The 15,332-nt window shown below is 40.7% G+C and overlaps 1 protein-coding gene across 4 annotated transcripts in view; it reads right to left on the reverse strand.

Annotated features, from left to right (window-relative positions):
- Positions 1-15,332, reverse strand: part of PAK1 (p21 (RAC1) activated kinase 1) — a 95,711-nt gene that overhangs the window by 78,720 nt on the left and 1,659 nt on the right. The window contains exon 1 of one of the 4 annotated variants that reach the window (XM_056505745.1): positions 11,341-11,426. The exons of 2 other annotated variants lie outside the window; for them this stretch is intronic. The gene's annotated coding sequence lies outside the window, so the exon portion shown is untranslated. Of the gene's footprint in view, positions 1-5,378; positions 5,478-11,340; positions 11,427-15,332 lie in introns of those variants that run through there. One more of the 4 variants, XM_056505738.1, reaches the window with a different exon arrangement.

Here is a 15,332-nt window from a genome sequence, read left to right on the forward strand (position 1 = left end):
TTGGTCACACCATAACCAGTTACACTAGAGATATAGATCACAACAAGCCTGCCAAGAGAGCTGGCCCTGCAGAATTCCTTTGATATGATGTACATCTCAGTGCTGTCCAAATCGCTGATGAGTCACAGATTGTTCTGCAGGACACAGGAAATCTTAATAAATTATTTTATTGCATAATCCTTTCCTATCGATTCTGTGTAAATACCTGCAGGAATTGCTAAATAACAACATACAACCCCCTGAGCTTTTTCACTGGCTGCCTCAGCATACCATATAGGTCTTGCAAAACTGCCAGGATAAAACTGAGGTTTCAGGAGCACACCAAGCTCTAACTCTCAAGTTGTCTCTGCAAGCAGAGGAATGTCAAGTGGCACCGGCTGTAATTGCTATATCTCAGATGAGGTTTCTATCCTGAATCTCACCATCTTGTCTCAGTTTGTTAATTAACAGTTTTAGGGATGGCTATTTTGCCTTTCTTTTAGCCATATTTTCTGGAATATACAGAGATTCTTATCAAATTATTACATACTTACCAAGTAATTAACTTCATCAGCATAAATTAATCACCAAACCATCCTAAGAGCTGTATCACAGATGGGGAAAATGAGGTAAGAGCTCAATCCATAGCCTCAGGCTCTGCAGCAAAACTACTGCAATAATGCTTTTTGAATTCAGGAGTTCCTACTTCCCATTTCTGCTCTCAGACTAAATCAATCCTTTCAGCTGCCCCTGAAAGCTTCCAATTGCAGCAAATATAAACCTTGTGGAAGGGACCTGGGCCTGCAGCAATTCTGAGAACTAATCTTCAACGGGCAGGTGAACTATAAGGAAGAAACATTTAATATTTCCATTTGCAACTGGCAGCCTCTGTCCGCAGGCTTTGCGTTTGCAGAGAGCAGCCCTGCAGGAAACTGTGATACTGGAACTATTCTCTGGTGACAGTGGCCTTTATCACACACAGAGATGAAGGTGAAAATGGCTGTCTAGAGAAAAAGGGCCTAGAGCTCCAAGGTAAATGGCTTTCAAAAAACAGTGCAGAAAGTGAGTCAACTCCTGATGTATGTGGGCTGTGTTGGAAACAGGAGGGCAGAGCTACTTGCTGAAGGGAAATCAGGTTTGGGAACATTTAAGCTTCAAGATGGACAATGCTCTGTTGTGAAATCTGTATTGAGAATTTCTTGTTTTGTCTGTATGGCTAGATTTCTGGGAAGAGCACTTTCCATAAAACCATGTTCAAGAAGCCCATGCTGAAGTAATTCCTTTTCCCCTTTAGTTTGTAAGTGGTTACAAACAATGAAGCTCTCAGTTCTTTACACTTCGCAGGGGAGAATGTACAAAGAGCTGCTTAATCTCTTTCAGTTCAGCTCTTTAATTCTCATGGGTATCCAGTTGCAAGGTATGTGTATCAGTCTCTGAGTTCTCAGACTGTTGGCTCTTGTTTTAACACGCTGTTTGAGAGCTGACCAGGTTTCAGCATGAACACGTGAGGGCTGCTGTGCCTAAATCCATTTGACATTGGCAGAGGAGCAGCATCACAAACCCAGCAGGGCTCGCTCTGGTGATGAAATGCCAAGTAAGCATCTCATCTTAACGCTGATGTCTGCCCTCCAGAAGGAAGCAAGCTGTACAACTAAAGGAGGCACGTCACAAGGAAGATTTGAATGCTTCCTGATTGGTTTCCCAAGTAATTATGTCATTTGCTTCTAATTGAGGCTAGCTTGCAATTCAAGTATTACATGGTTTTCTCAAGTGCAAACTGCAATTAAGGAATCAGAAGGCAAGATGCAAACCAATACCACAGGATCAGCTAAGAATAAATGGTGAAACCAGACAAATTAATTTTCAATTTATTTCCTCCCATTACTGCCAGATAGTCACAAATGCAAACTGAAGAAAAAAGAACATAAACATATTTATAGCTAATGTAATAAATTAACACCTGTACACTATATTAACATGTGAAATTTGCTAAATTAAAATGCTAAACTAAAATGCTATATTTGGCTCAGTCACTTAGCAACAGCTGCATCCATTTAGGATGTTTCTATTCCGCAGCTGTTAGCTGGTACCTCAGGCTGGAGCTCCCACAGAATGATTTGAGTTGGAAGTGACCTTAAAGCTCATCTCATTCCACCCCCTCTACCATGGGTAGGGACACCTTCTACTAAACCAAGTTGCTCAAACCCCCATCCAACCTGCTTTGAACACTTCCAGGGATGGGGTAGCCACAGCTTCCTGGGCAATGTGTGATGGTGCCTCACCACCTTCACAGGAAAGAATTTCTTCCTGGTATCTAATCTAAATGTACCTTCTTTCAGTTTGAAGCCATTTTCTCTTGTCCTCTGACTTCATGTCCTTGCCAAAAATCCCTCTCCAGTCCTCTTGTAGCCCCTTTAGGCACTGGAAGATGCCCCTCCAGGAGACTGGAAGGTCTTCCCAGAGCCTTCTCTTCTCCAGGCTGAACAGCCCCAACTCTCTCAGCCTGTCTCCAAGGCAGAGGTGCTCCAGCCTCCTGAGAATTTTTGCAGCACTAGTCAGATCCATGTCCTCTCCACGCTGAGGAGCCCAGAGCTGGATTCAATACTCCAGGTGGGGTTTCACAAGAGCAGAGTGGCACAGTGTCCTCCCTCACCCTGCTGCCTGCACTGCTTTGGATACAGCCCAGGACATGGTTGGGTTATGAGTGCACAATGCCAGGTCATGTCCAACCTCTCATCCACCAGCACTCCCAAGTCTTTTTCTCAGGGCTGCAATCAATCCATTAATTCTCCAGTGTGTATTGATACCAGGAGTTGCCCCAATTCACATGAAGCATCTTGCACTTGGCCTTTTTTGACCTTGTGAAGCTCCCACAGACCCACTTCTTGAGCTTGTCCAGGTCTCTCTGGATGCCATCCCATCTTGAAGGCACATCAGCTGCACCACAAATCTTTGTGTCATCAGCAGCCTCCATAATAAAATTTAAGATAAGGATGGTGCCATTATGCTCAGCCACAAAGGAGCAATTGGTATGCTGGAAATGCTGCTTGTTTTATTAATCATCCTAATTTTTTACTGTGTTGTCTTTCTTCATGAACAGAAAAAGACAGGAAACAGCTATCTGCTCTCAGCCTGTGTATAATCTGCACAGTCACCAGGGATGCCACAACCTTTGGCTGATGCATTTCAGTTTTGAAAACTAAGCAGACAAAACATGTACCCAGCCTAGGCTGTACAGTCATTAAAATCCCATTAAATGCCCATACATAAAATCATACCTGGACCAGGTGTTATACAAACAAGATCAAGGCCTCCACCTGATGTTTTTATCAGTACTCACAGTGGCAAGGCCATGGCTTATAGGCACCACCATAACACTAATTATGAGTAAGAGTTTCCAGCTTAAATGATACAGTAATAATTGGCCAAACCTGAACTCACAGCTCCAGCATGACACACATACCCATCCAAACCACCCAGTGGTACTGCAAAAAGCAGAGTTATTGTGCTTATTTATTTATTTCCACATATCCTATTGTAGAAATGGAGGAAAACCATCCAACATTGCATGACTAATCTCTGTAACAAACAGGCACTGAAAATATACCCAGGAAAATAAGCTGAGTGGCCTCTGCTCAGTATGCTTGATAGTCATCTATGTTATGCCAGGGAGTAGGATAACAGGAGTTCATCACCTCTGTTTTGTTCTGCATCATGTCCATGTTCTGTGCATATACAAATTAGAGCTATTAAAAAACAATTACCTTCAGCATATATGCTACTATATTCAAACCCCTAGTGAGTCCACTTAAGCTTTTGTTAGCCTAGCTAGGAATTGCATGTGGTTCCTTCCTACTACAGGAGCTAAATTTCCTTCAGCAGATGGTCCTCAGGCTTTATCAGTAAATGTAGAACTGAAGATTTGTGTTGAAACATGAAGAAGAAGTAAGCAGGTTGCTATTACTAAGCAAATTCCAATCAGTGATTGCCAGTGCCTGTATCTTTTCCTGGTTTTCTATCCCAAACTATGGAAGGTAATGTGATGACTGAGAAGATCACAAAAACAGCAGGTTACAAGGCTCACTTAGTAAGGGAAAATAAACTGAAATACATTCCCTTAAGTGCTTTTAAAAAATAAATCAGCTCAGCAAGCAACCCAAATCCTCAAAACCTATGTTGGAAGTTCTCTACTTCCAGAGTGTTCCCCCTCTTCAATCTTCTAGATCTGTTTTGTTAGGTTTTTTTAAATAGCACAATTATTTGAAGGTATTCAGGGTGAGCAGAAACACAGCTGAAATGATTGCTTTGCATGGTGTGAGGAATGAGAGATTTCCCTTTTAAGTCCCCTCTGCAAACTACTTCCAAAGCCAGTTAATTAAGTCTCTTTATAAAATGCTATAAATAAGATCTTTTGTTGCTTTATAGACAGTATACAAGAGCAGATTTGCACTTGCTTACCAGGACTTACCAGCAGACCATGTCAAGCACACAGTCATAGACAATTTTGTATGTCCAGTTAAGCCTAAAAGCCCTGTGCACAGCCTACACACCTGCAGTGACAACACCCTGACAGCTGCTAGTTGTCAATCCAGGCAGAGCCTGGCAAAACCAGTGTGGGGTTTGCCCCCTTTGCTATTTACCTGCATATTTTCCATGAGTCTTTCCTTCATGACCTGTTAGTTTAACAAAGACAATATGGCACAAAACAACCAGTTTAGTGGGCTCACAGGATGCAATAATGCAAAACCCCAGATAGGCAAGGAACTTTGACCTCACCTGTTCATGTCACCCTTCTTGCCCTAATCCTCACTTTCACCTGTTTAGCTCAGTTTTCTTTGTGACAACACACCAAGCACTTCGCTGAAGTCCCAAGAGACCCCATTTTCCTTGTCAAAAACCAGTTATTTCACATAATAAACATACTCTTGTTTGGTACTATCTATTTTGGTTAACTCCTTTTACTTCTTACCTGATATCCATTTGTTTCTAAATTCTCCAGATTTGTTGTAAAGCCTCAGCTTCCATCAAGGCCAGATTAGTTCTCCTGAGAGGCTTACAGGCTAAGCTGCAGTTTGCTGGTTGCTCTGCAGGATGGCCAATGAAGAAATAGCATGCTTGAGACCTCTGTTCCACAGAGATCTGGGTGTTCTTTGAAGTAATTTGCCTTTCTGCTTGCAATGCAATTCTAAAGAAAGCATTATATAGCAATGAAGTCATAATGTCAAAGTGTTATTTACACTTTGATTGCAAGGGAACTGTTTTGTTAGCTATGCCCACTATTTTTGTTTGCTGTGGTGTCACCTTCTGTGGCATAGAGGGATGTCACTAGGAACATCTACACCAGCACTTCTGCCTTGGGTAACAAAGTAATGATTTAAGGTGTGATCACTGGTACTTACTGCAGATCAAAAGAAGGCAGCTGATGAAACCAAAGTGTGTCTGAGGCGTGTGAGATGACTTTTCTTGTTATTCCAATTGGAATGGAAAGTTTTGATCCTGTAGTTCATCCACATGGTTGCAATCTGAGCCAGATTCTCCTGTCAGTCACAAGTTTGCCACACACATTAGACCAGTGTCCTTCCAGGTGTAAGTCTACAGACTTCCATGCAATCTAATCATGACACATTTAGCCTACTGTTATCTATTTTTTCTTTATACAAAATCTTTTATCCAGGCTTCTAGGATGCTGCAGATACCAAATGTATCACACAGCCTCCCTGTATTAAACACACCAAATAAGTTTAAAGAAGAAGGGTGAGATACAGCTGCCAAAGAATGCACTGACTTCCAAGATCTGCACCTGAAGAGTTCTGGAGCAGAACGAAGGCTGGCATCCCCAGGGACTGAGCTCCTCAGACAAGTTCCCTGACCTGAGAAAGCCCAACTCCCACAGAACAGTCACAGGGGATTGCTGGGTAGAGAACAAGACAGACAGACTGTCCCTGCCCGCCTGCCTGCCTGAGGCAAGGAGTGACACTCACTGAAGCGTTTTCAGGGAAGACAATTTACCTGGTTCACAAAACCAAGCAGCTTATCTAATACTGTAAGAAATGCATAGAAGCCAGAAACTTTCACAGTCATTACTGCATGCCCAAATCCCTTTGAGCTCTGTGGGAAGGATAAGAAGAATGGACATCTTCAAAACCACAAGCACTTACAACAAAACAAAATTACAATCTCTATTGTTTGTTAACAGCACTCAGCCTGCAACATCCAGCTGGGGAGCTCTGACATGCAGCAGCTAGGCTTAAGGATTTTAAAAGGTTTTATATTACAAATTATTAGTAACCTTCTTTATCAGCACGGAATTTAGTGTTCTAAGGTGGTAACAAAGGACAGCAGAGAGAAACATGTTTCCAGTTTAAAAAGCACACAATCTAAGTAGACAAATCAGGGATTACACACTGCTATTTGTGCTCCCAGCCAAACTTCATACATCTAAGTTTTTCAAATGTAGTCCAAGTCAGTAGTAATTGAAAAATCTGGACTTCTGACAGCTATTCCATGTTGTGACTGCAAAGCCTTAGAATCCTTGCCTAGGGCTTCCAGCCTCTACCTCTATACAAACAATACACAATGTTAATTAAACACACAAAAAGGAGGCTGAAAGAACATTCATGAAATGTGCAAATCTAGGCATTTGAAGGCTGCAAAATGCCAAAGTGAATGTCAGCTGCACCACCTTAATTATTGCCCTTTGCATATATTCCTTATGGTGGATTTTCATTACCTGAGTTGGTGCTGTTTTTCCACAGCTTCCCAGCTTCCTCATTTGGTTCACAAAAAGAACACTCACTCAACAGGAGATTGATGTCATTTGTCTTTATGCACCAAGTTTATGCAATCTGAGCCTTAAGTAAGCTGAGTCTCCTTTGGAAATACAGACTTTACCACAATGAACTTACAAAACCATAATTTAGATATTGCATAGATATGGCAGTAATCCACCTTTTAAAGCAACAGCAGCTCAATTCCTTTTCTTCTCTAATTTCTTGCATGTTCCAAAGTCATATTCACTGTAAGCTGGCCAAACCTGAAGAGGGAAAATATTACTTTATTCTATAGTTTTCTATGATTTTCATCATGATAGAACCTCATAATTTCTTTCTTATTTTTATAATATCTTAGAAGATCGAGGAGTTAATCTCTCCAGTCCTGTAGGGAACATCTCTTGCTCAGTCTCAGTTTCTCACTTCCCATACATCCTGTCATTTCTGTTTTGTTTGTCCAATATACTTGCCCCCACGCACATCAAACTGTTTAGGTGAATCTTTCTCTACTCCCCCACAGCCAATTCAACACCTTCATAAGGCCAGTTCTAGTTTCCTGTTTATGTCCCCTCTCTCCCATCATCTCATCCAGCCTCTGTCATTCTCCCACCCACTGTTTTATTTTACTGCTGAAGTTCAGCACAACTCCCCAGAACATGAGAAGTGAGATTCTTTTTTAAAGGCTCCTGACTTGGCCAAATTTAGGTCAATTTTCACAGGCACAAGAAGTGCAGACCTGACACATAGCCCAGCCTCTTGCCAAACAAAAAAAACCCCAAAATCAAACAAATCACACACACACACACAAAAAAAAAACAACACACTACAAAAGCATCTGGGCTTCTAAGATATTTTAACATTGAGAAACAACTTATTCTTCTCTTTTCATACTGGGAAATGACTAAACATCTCTGGCTGAAATTTCAGGGGGAGGGAGGGATGAGTCAGCCCAAAACAGACCTCTGGCTGAAAAGCATCAGAGTTAATTAAAACTAAATAGGTAGTCTCAAATAGAGGCCCCATTACAAGTCATTAAAGGAAATTGATTAGTTTTTTGCAAGTTATGCTTTTTTTTTTGTCTCCATATGAGCTGTGATCACCCTGGTAAGATATCAGTTACATTCCTGAAGAAATTTGCAAAGTTATGGTCTACTGACTCTTAACATCAGTTCATTAAATTTATCTCAGATTGTAAACACTGAGGATATTAGGCTTTCACACATTCTTATTAAATACTTCACCCAATGGGATCCATGCAGCTAATTATCATGTTTTGAATATGTTTTATTTGTGTTTTACATGCATTGCATCCTTTAGCATACAAAAGGCTACCTTTTTTTTTTTCCTCTGTACTCATTAGAACCAGTAGGATTCAATTTCCATGTGGTATTATCCAGTCTAGTTCCCTGGTTCATCATGTCTGTGTCTTGAACTCTTAAGCATTTATTATCCTTGTTATTGATGGTTTACCAGTTGGAGATTATGGAATTGGTCTGGAGTGAGCACATTTGCAAACACTGATGCAGAATCCTACATAACCAAGATTTATTTTAAGCTGTAGCTCATTTAAAAAAGGCCCGGGCTCTGTCTTTTTAAGGTACATTTACTTCTGAAAGTAAACATATGTCTTTCTCACTTTCCTGATCTTCTGTTTCAGTTTTGCTCTTACATGCAAGTCAGTTTTCCCCTGTCTGATTTGGATTCAATTTCCCTTTTCAGAGATTGGGCTGAAGATTCTGCTGAGAGCAGACTGGGAGAGACATTGCATTACTGAAATCCTCTGTTTGATCCTCAGCTTAATTAGAACTGTTTATATTTATTGTTTAGACAAACTATGCAGGGTCAGTGGTGCTCTGGCACAGTCTAATGAACCCTGATGTAATTGGTAACTTGACTTTGGCTTTTCTTTAAGATTACTTCCCAGGTTTCTTGGAGGTTGCTATATTTTAGCAAGGAGTAGTACTGACAGTAAATGAGCCCGCACATTTTTCAGCTGTGATTCTAGGAACATAACTGATAACATGACTGGAAAGAAATCCTTGAATCATGTGTTCTCTGCTACTAGAAGCATGGGAATCAAAGCTGAAAATAAATATGTTTGGTTTCATCAAACTTCATCACCTACTTCACATTTCACATATCTTTCCATTTGTTCTTGTGTCAATATTGGTTTTTACATTGAACAGGTCATCTCTCTGTGGAGCTTTAGCTTCTTCCATGTATTCTGAAACAGCAACAAGAGACATTTCAAGATTTCATTTGCCTTCATCTGGGCACATCTTACAGCTGGTCCACAGTACACTGGCAGCTGGCAACTGAATCCAGATGTTTTACCTGTACTCCTTCTGCAAATCTCCTCTCTTCTAATCAGAATTTTTCCTTAGTCCCTAGTACATGACCATATGACTTCTATTACTCCAGTCCTCAAGGTTATGTAGACTTCCTATATGATGTTCCAGTTCTTCTTTGTTTTGATTTTGTCTTCCAATTTTATGTCATTGCTAAATTTAATCAGCAGATTTTCTCTTGCCTGAAAATATTGTTAATTTATGGCTTTTATGGGTTTTTGTTTTTATTGTATCACTGTTCTCTTGACATGCCTATAAACACATTTCTCTTTATTAGATCTAAGTGGTTATCTAAGCAGTGAGCACAGTTACCGCTTTTTCCATAAACTTTAAAAGTGTCATTTTTCATGGTTACTTGGCCCCTAGGTGGACTGGGAAATTGTGATGGCACTTCAGTCTAATTCCTTGATAATATGGTAACTAAAATGAAACAATTTCATTTGTTAAGTTCAGAAATATTACCTACTGAGAAGAAAGGCATCTGCTCCTGTTTCTCAGGACTGTTTTTCCCAAAGAATTCTGAAAACTCATTTCAGTCACATAATGAATTGTTTTTGGAAATCCTGCAGGCTAGAAATCAAAGAAGGTGGGAGAAAATTGGTGTTTGTAAGAAAAGCTTCAGTTCTGGGAAACGAGTGGCATTACAGAAAACTAGCAGTTGTCTGTGGTTATGCACTGGCTGAATCTGACCCTAAACAGTCTTTCTTTAAAGGTGACATGGAAGTTCAGGTTTGAGAGACTTCAATGAGGCACCCTTCAACAGGTTAAAACTCATAGAAAGGCAGAATAACTGAGAAGCAGCAGGCTTGACACAGTACTTGTTTCTAAGACCTGGTGTCTCCATGTTATCCTTCAAGTTACCTCTTATTGTCTGTCTTGAAGCATGATGTCTAACATCTTATGGAGGAAAAAAATCTCTTGATACTCAGTGCCCTCATCTCACCCTCCTGAAAACTTTCAAAGCTCCAGTTGAATCAGATTTGGCCCAGCATGTCCACAGCAAATAGCAAACCCATTGCTCACTTTTTAGGCCCAGAACACCCGAGTAGGAGCAGTTGAAGATAAAGAAAACCCAACAAAATCACAGCCGGTCCCCTGAGCACAGACTGTGTGCTGTAAACACGGGAACTCTGTTACACTTTCAGGTGTCACAGTTCTTAGGTTTACCAATAACTTGAAGCGGCTGGAGGGAGTTCTGTCAAGGGTGCTGGTTCTTTGATTTTGTGATCAAGGTTAAAACCTTGGAGTCAAGAGGCTCCACATAATCCACAGCCTTCCTGTCATCTCAGACAAGACATTTAACAATCTGTTGATTTACTGCCCAGTAAAATGAGCAATGTTTTACTGCATCTTGTAATAGTGCTGTGAAACACTTTTTAATGCTCATGCAATATTCCAGTATCATTGTTATTTATAATTAATTGTATTACATGAGGGTTAGAGATCCCATCTGAGATGTGACTGCTTGCCACTTGGCAATGATGATCCATGCACCTGAGTGTTGACACTGACAGTTGACAAGTAGAAGGCTGCAGACAGGCTGAGCTGGATTCAAAACAAGTCCACAACACATGGTTATGCAATAATTAGACTGCATCTCTCTTGACTAGCATGCATGCTTTGCTACCAGATTACCTCATCTCTCACAAATGAATTATGATTTCTTTATGGAAGGAATCAACCACTCAATGCTTCTTCTTACCCTGCAATACATGGATTAAAATATAAAATACAAGCAAACAAAATAATCCCCCATAGAAAAAAATACTTGAGTGAATTGAAAGAAACCTAGTTGTGCTAATAAAGTTTTAATCTTATTAAACTTTCAAAGCAATGATGTGAATGCCATGATAAACAGGCATGAGATGTCTCCTAGTACTAGAAGCAGCAACTTCACTAACAAAAACTTCTGCCACAGGGAATCACTCGAAATGATCTTCCTGTCTGACACTGAAGTTCTCCTTTGCTTCAGCTTCATGGCATCAGGAACAGACTATGAATAAACACACCTTATCAACAGGAATTCCAGCAAAGACAGGCTTACAAAATGCTTTCTCTGAAGGAAACCACAATGGACATGGGCATGGTACAGCTCAAGGTGAAGTGCAAACATAAAAACAAGCATAAATCAGTCACGCTCCTTTTCCATAGTTCCACAGTCTTTCCTTTGGCACCAGAGGCAGACAACATCAGAGCCAATTAAAAGTTGTGATCGTTCCCTTTATATCTGGTTCTCCACTCACCTTTGGTCAAGCTTGCTGCTGCAGCTGTCTCATTCAAATCCCTCTAAGAGGGGCTGCCTCCTTCTCCCAAAATCTTTCATCGCCTGTTCATCAAGAAAAGCAGAGCTCCCTTTTGCTTTCTGAACTACTGCTATTGTACTTTCGAGGCTGCAAGCAACACGTGAGTCATTATCAGTAACAATTGAGAGAGGGAGAACAAAAGAACTCACTTCTTTCCCACAGGGAAGTTTCTGGCACGGTTGCTATCGCACCTTTTTTGATAAATGCTTTCCTACACGTCAAGGGAATGTCATGTCTGATTACTGGTTCAGAAGGACAGTTGGCAGGTGTGCACCAACATCACACAGAGAGACAATTTACACTTGAATACACAGTTTATCTACAATCTAAGTCAAACTCTAAATACAAAGTGCTTTGGTAACAAGTGCAAAAGGGAGCACTACTAGCACAAGCCCTCCTGCTCACACAGTACAGTGAATGCCACTCACAACTCAGATATATGGAGGAGAAAGATAAAACTGAGTGTGAACCAGGCTGAGAAGTTTCCAAAGAGTGTAAAGACAGTATGCTAAAAAGACTGCTGACATACTAAACATATTGTAGTGCTACATGAGACAATGCAATTCCTAAAAACTGTATTTGTACAAAAATATTCATTGGAGCTACTCAATCACAGTGGCAATTTATTTGGGTTTGTTTCATGGTACTTCACAGAGAGAAAGCTAAGTATAGTGAGAGCAGGCAGAATTCAGTAATGTACCTTTCTTTACAAATTCAGCAGAATATTGTTGCACTTACACATTTTGTTTTCCTGGAAAAAATCACAGGTAAAAAGAAAACAAAGAAATTATAATTTTTCTTGATCTATGACACTGTGCATATTGAACAGAAGCAGAGATTTCAGTTGGTTCTTTTGGAGATTGTAGTACTAAACTTACTTGAAAATGAGGCATTACAGCTCAGGGCCTTGTACTGGTTTTTCAGCATTTACAATTCTTAGAATGTAGTTCTAGGTTACCTCATATAATCACATAAATTGGGTTCATAAGCAACTTAAACATTCTTTTGAAAGCTGGGTGTAGCAGATATATTGAGACAATAAGCACTCACTGCATAGACTCCCTGTTCAATACAGAACCATGTTTTAAGGCAGGCAGCTTGATTCTGGAACAAGCTTCAAACAGATGGAAAGCAACACCATGGGAACAAAAGATGAAGGACTGCATACTGTGCAATTTTTGTTAGCAAGTGTCACTTTACTATCATGAATGGGCTATGGCAGCTAACAGCAACACTTAAGAAAGGCAAAGCTAAGGATTATTTTGTATTACATAATCCAGAAGGAGTGTGGGGGGGGAACAAATAAAAAAATGAGAAATGGCCTTGAAAAACAAGAGCACCTAAAAAATGTGAAGCTTCTTCTCTGCCTTTAGCTTTATAAACTTTTATCTTTTTTGATTAGAGTGAATTTAGTGGGCCCTTGCAAACTTTATGAAGTCCAACAAAGCCAAGTTCAAGGTCCTGCATATGAGTCAGGGCATTCCCAAGTGGTGATTTTATCTATATTAATTTGCATATGTCTTGTTACCTCAGAGGTTATGAACATCAGGTGGTTTAGAGATTTCCTTCATCCATGATTCATGTCATAAAATAGCATTAATTGTCCTTCCCATCAAAGCCAATGGTGAGAAATGAGTGATGAGAAAACAAAAATCAGTAGTCTAACTCAGTACTAGAGGTCCAAGGTGGCCTGTCATGATTGAAGAGCAATTAAATTTCTGGCCCTTTTGTATGAGGCAGTAACCTTTGGAGGCAGAGTAGAGGAACAGATGGAAGCAACCTCCCTTCAGTTCCTGGTGTCTAAACCAAACAGGGTTTGCAAAAACAGATTTTCAGTCCAGTGGCCAGGCCTAGTCACTGTGATTACACTCATATTAGTAAATTAAACAAGTCTGGGTCCAGTCTCTGCCCCTGAGGCCAGCTGGCACAGGGCATCCAATGTCCACAGTCTATGAAAGCCTCAAAAAGTCAGTGAAAGCACAGTCTGCCTATTTGCAACAGCAGCATGTATCCCCTAACCCACACCCTGGAGTATTCTGAGATACTGCTCATTGGCCCAGGCTAAAACCATGTAAGGATTATGAGAGGCAGTAGAAACAGCTGAGTTTGGTGCTCAGGAACATCCCTGACACTGTTTAATTTGCTGGTATCAGCAGAGTTTTAGAGAGTCTGTGCAATTCCCACACTTCAATCTGTGCCAATGAGCCCTCACAGGCAGTGGCATTTCTTGCCCTGAAATCAAAGGCTCCTGGGTGCATTGTCTAAGAGCTCAGACTCCTGTGTACTGAGCAATTCCCCTGCTGCTGTGATCCCCCACTCTTCCCTACTGCTCATGCACTGGGATCTCTCTCTGCACACCAGAACTTCCGGCTGGTGCAAATCCTGGCTCTGGCATCCAACTGCTGTGAAATGTAGCCAGGAAGGGGATATGTCCCAAACCTCCACAGCCACTTGCTAAGAAAAGCTCTGCCTGAGCTTGCCAGGGCCTGCTCAACAAGAATTTTCTGTTTGGAGACACTATGACTACTTTTACTCTCTGTATTTCCAATGCAGCTTTAAATGTCAGTGGAAATCGACTAATTTTGGAGGAAACCAACTGAACCACAACAGAAAAAACAGGGCACACAGATTCCCTGGTGTATTGTTACCTGAACTACAGATTCAGCTCCTCTGCAATTATTCATTAACATTAATGTGGCATTTGCCAGCATTTCCCAGCATGATAATGCCCAATTTCACCCCTGCAAAACCCATCCAAGAATTCTTGGCATGTTGATACCCTCCAAATGACTCAGCCTGCCATAGAAAAAGGAAGTAGATGAGGGAATTTTAGGAAGGAAAGGGGTTGAAACCATATACACAGCTAAGAACAGTTAACTGCACACAGAAAAAGCAAGAAATACAAGGGCTTGGGCAAAGAAGGAAAGAAGGAATAAACACAAATAGGAAGGAAAATACAAAGACTGATTTGCATGGAAGGGAACATGGGAGAAAAGGATGTAGAGGGACTCTGAAATGAGGAGAAAAGAAAATGGGACAAATCAGACTGTGATAAAAGGGAAATTATAGATGACTGGTATAGAGCGGGCAGGAGCATGAGGGAATGTTGTTCAGGGAGGAGAGAACATACACAAGGACAACCTGCAATGAGACAGAGCCACCAATGCCACCAAGAGGAAGAAATTGATGAGCCTAACTAATTCAATATTCAGTATACTGAATACTAATTCAGTATTCAATATGTATTGTAAAGTGAATTTTAAGAGACATTTCAGGCTTGAACACTTGCTTTTACAAATTACAAAATTAAGGGTTTGAACTTGTAGGAGATCTACTATTCTCACCTCCTTGTGGCAGAATACAAAATAAAGCTGCTATAGGAGCACACCAAAAGCAATTGTTTGGAATGGCACTACCCTCTAGTGGTCAAAAAATACAATTATATGTATACCAGGAAGTAAAATATTCACAGCTGGTTGTACAGGTAACTGAAATATGCAATCAATTCCAGTCCACACTCCAGTAACCCACCTCAAGACCGTGCTGTTAAACCAAACACCTTATTAGTCTGTTTAAAAATGACAATTTCACAGCTGGTCATACACACAAGTAACAGTCCAAGGCTCTGAAAGAGACCAGGGTTTCTTTCTTCCACATTACATCTACAGAACATCATTGCTGGGAAAAGCAGTTGTTTCAATGCATAGTTTTCACTGTAGTGTTTTGAGACTTATGTAATGGCTTAACACAGTCGTGTCTCCTGCCTTGCCTCACTCAGGTTTTTTGACATCTAACCTTGTACAAACAGTAAAAGCCAAATACTAACTGCTCTGTCATTTTCTCCTTTCCTCTCTTTATATCCCCACTGTTCAACTGCTGTTCTTCCCCTCTCCTGCTAAAAACAACCCTACTTCTCAAAGCCAAATACACCT

The sequence above is a fragment of the Oenanthe melanoleuca genome, chromosome 1 (assembly GCF_029582105.1).
Source record: "Oenanthe melanoleuca isolate GR-GAL-2019-014 chromosome 1, OMel1.0, whole genome shotgun sequence".
Lineage (NCBI taxonomy): Eukaryota > Metazoa > Chordata > Aves > Passeriformes > Muscicapidae > Oenanthe > Oenanthe melanoleuca.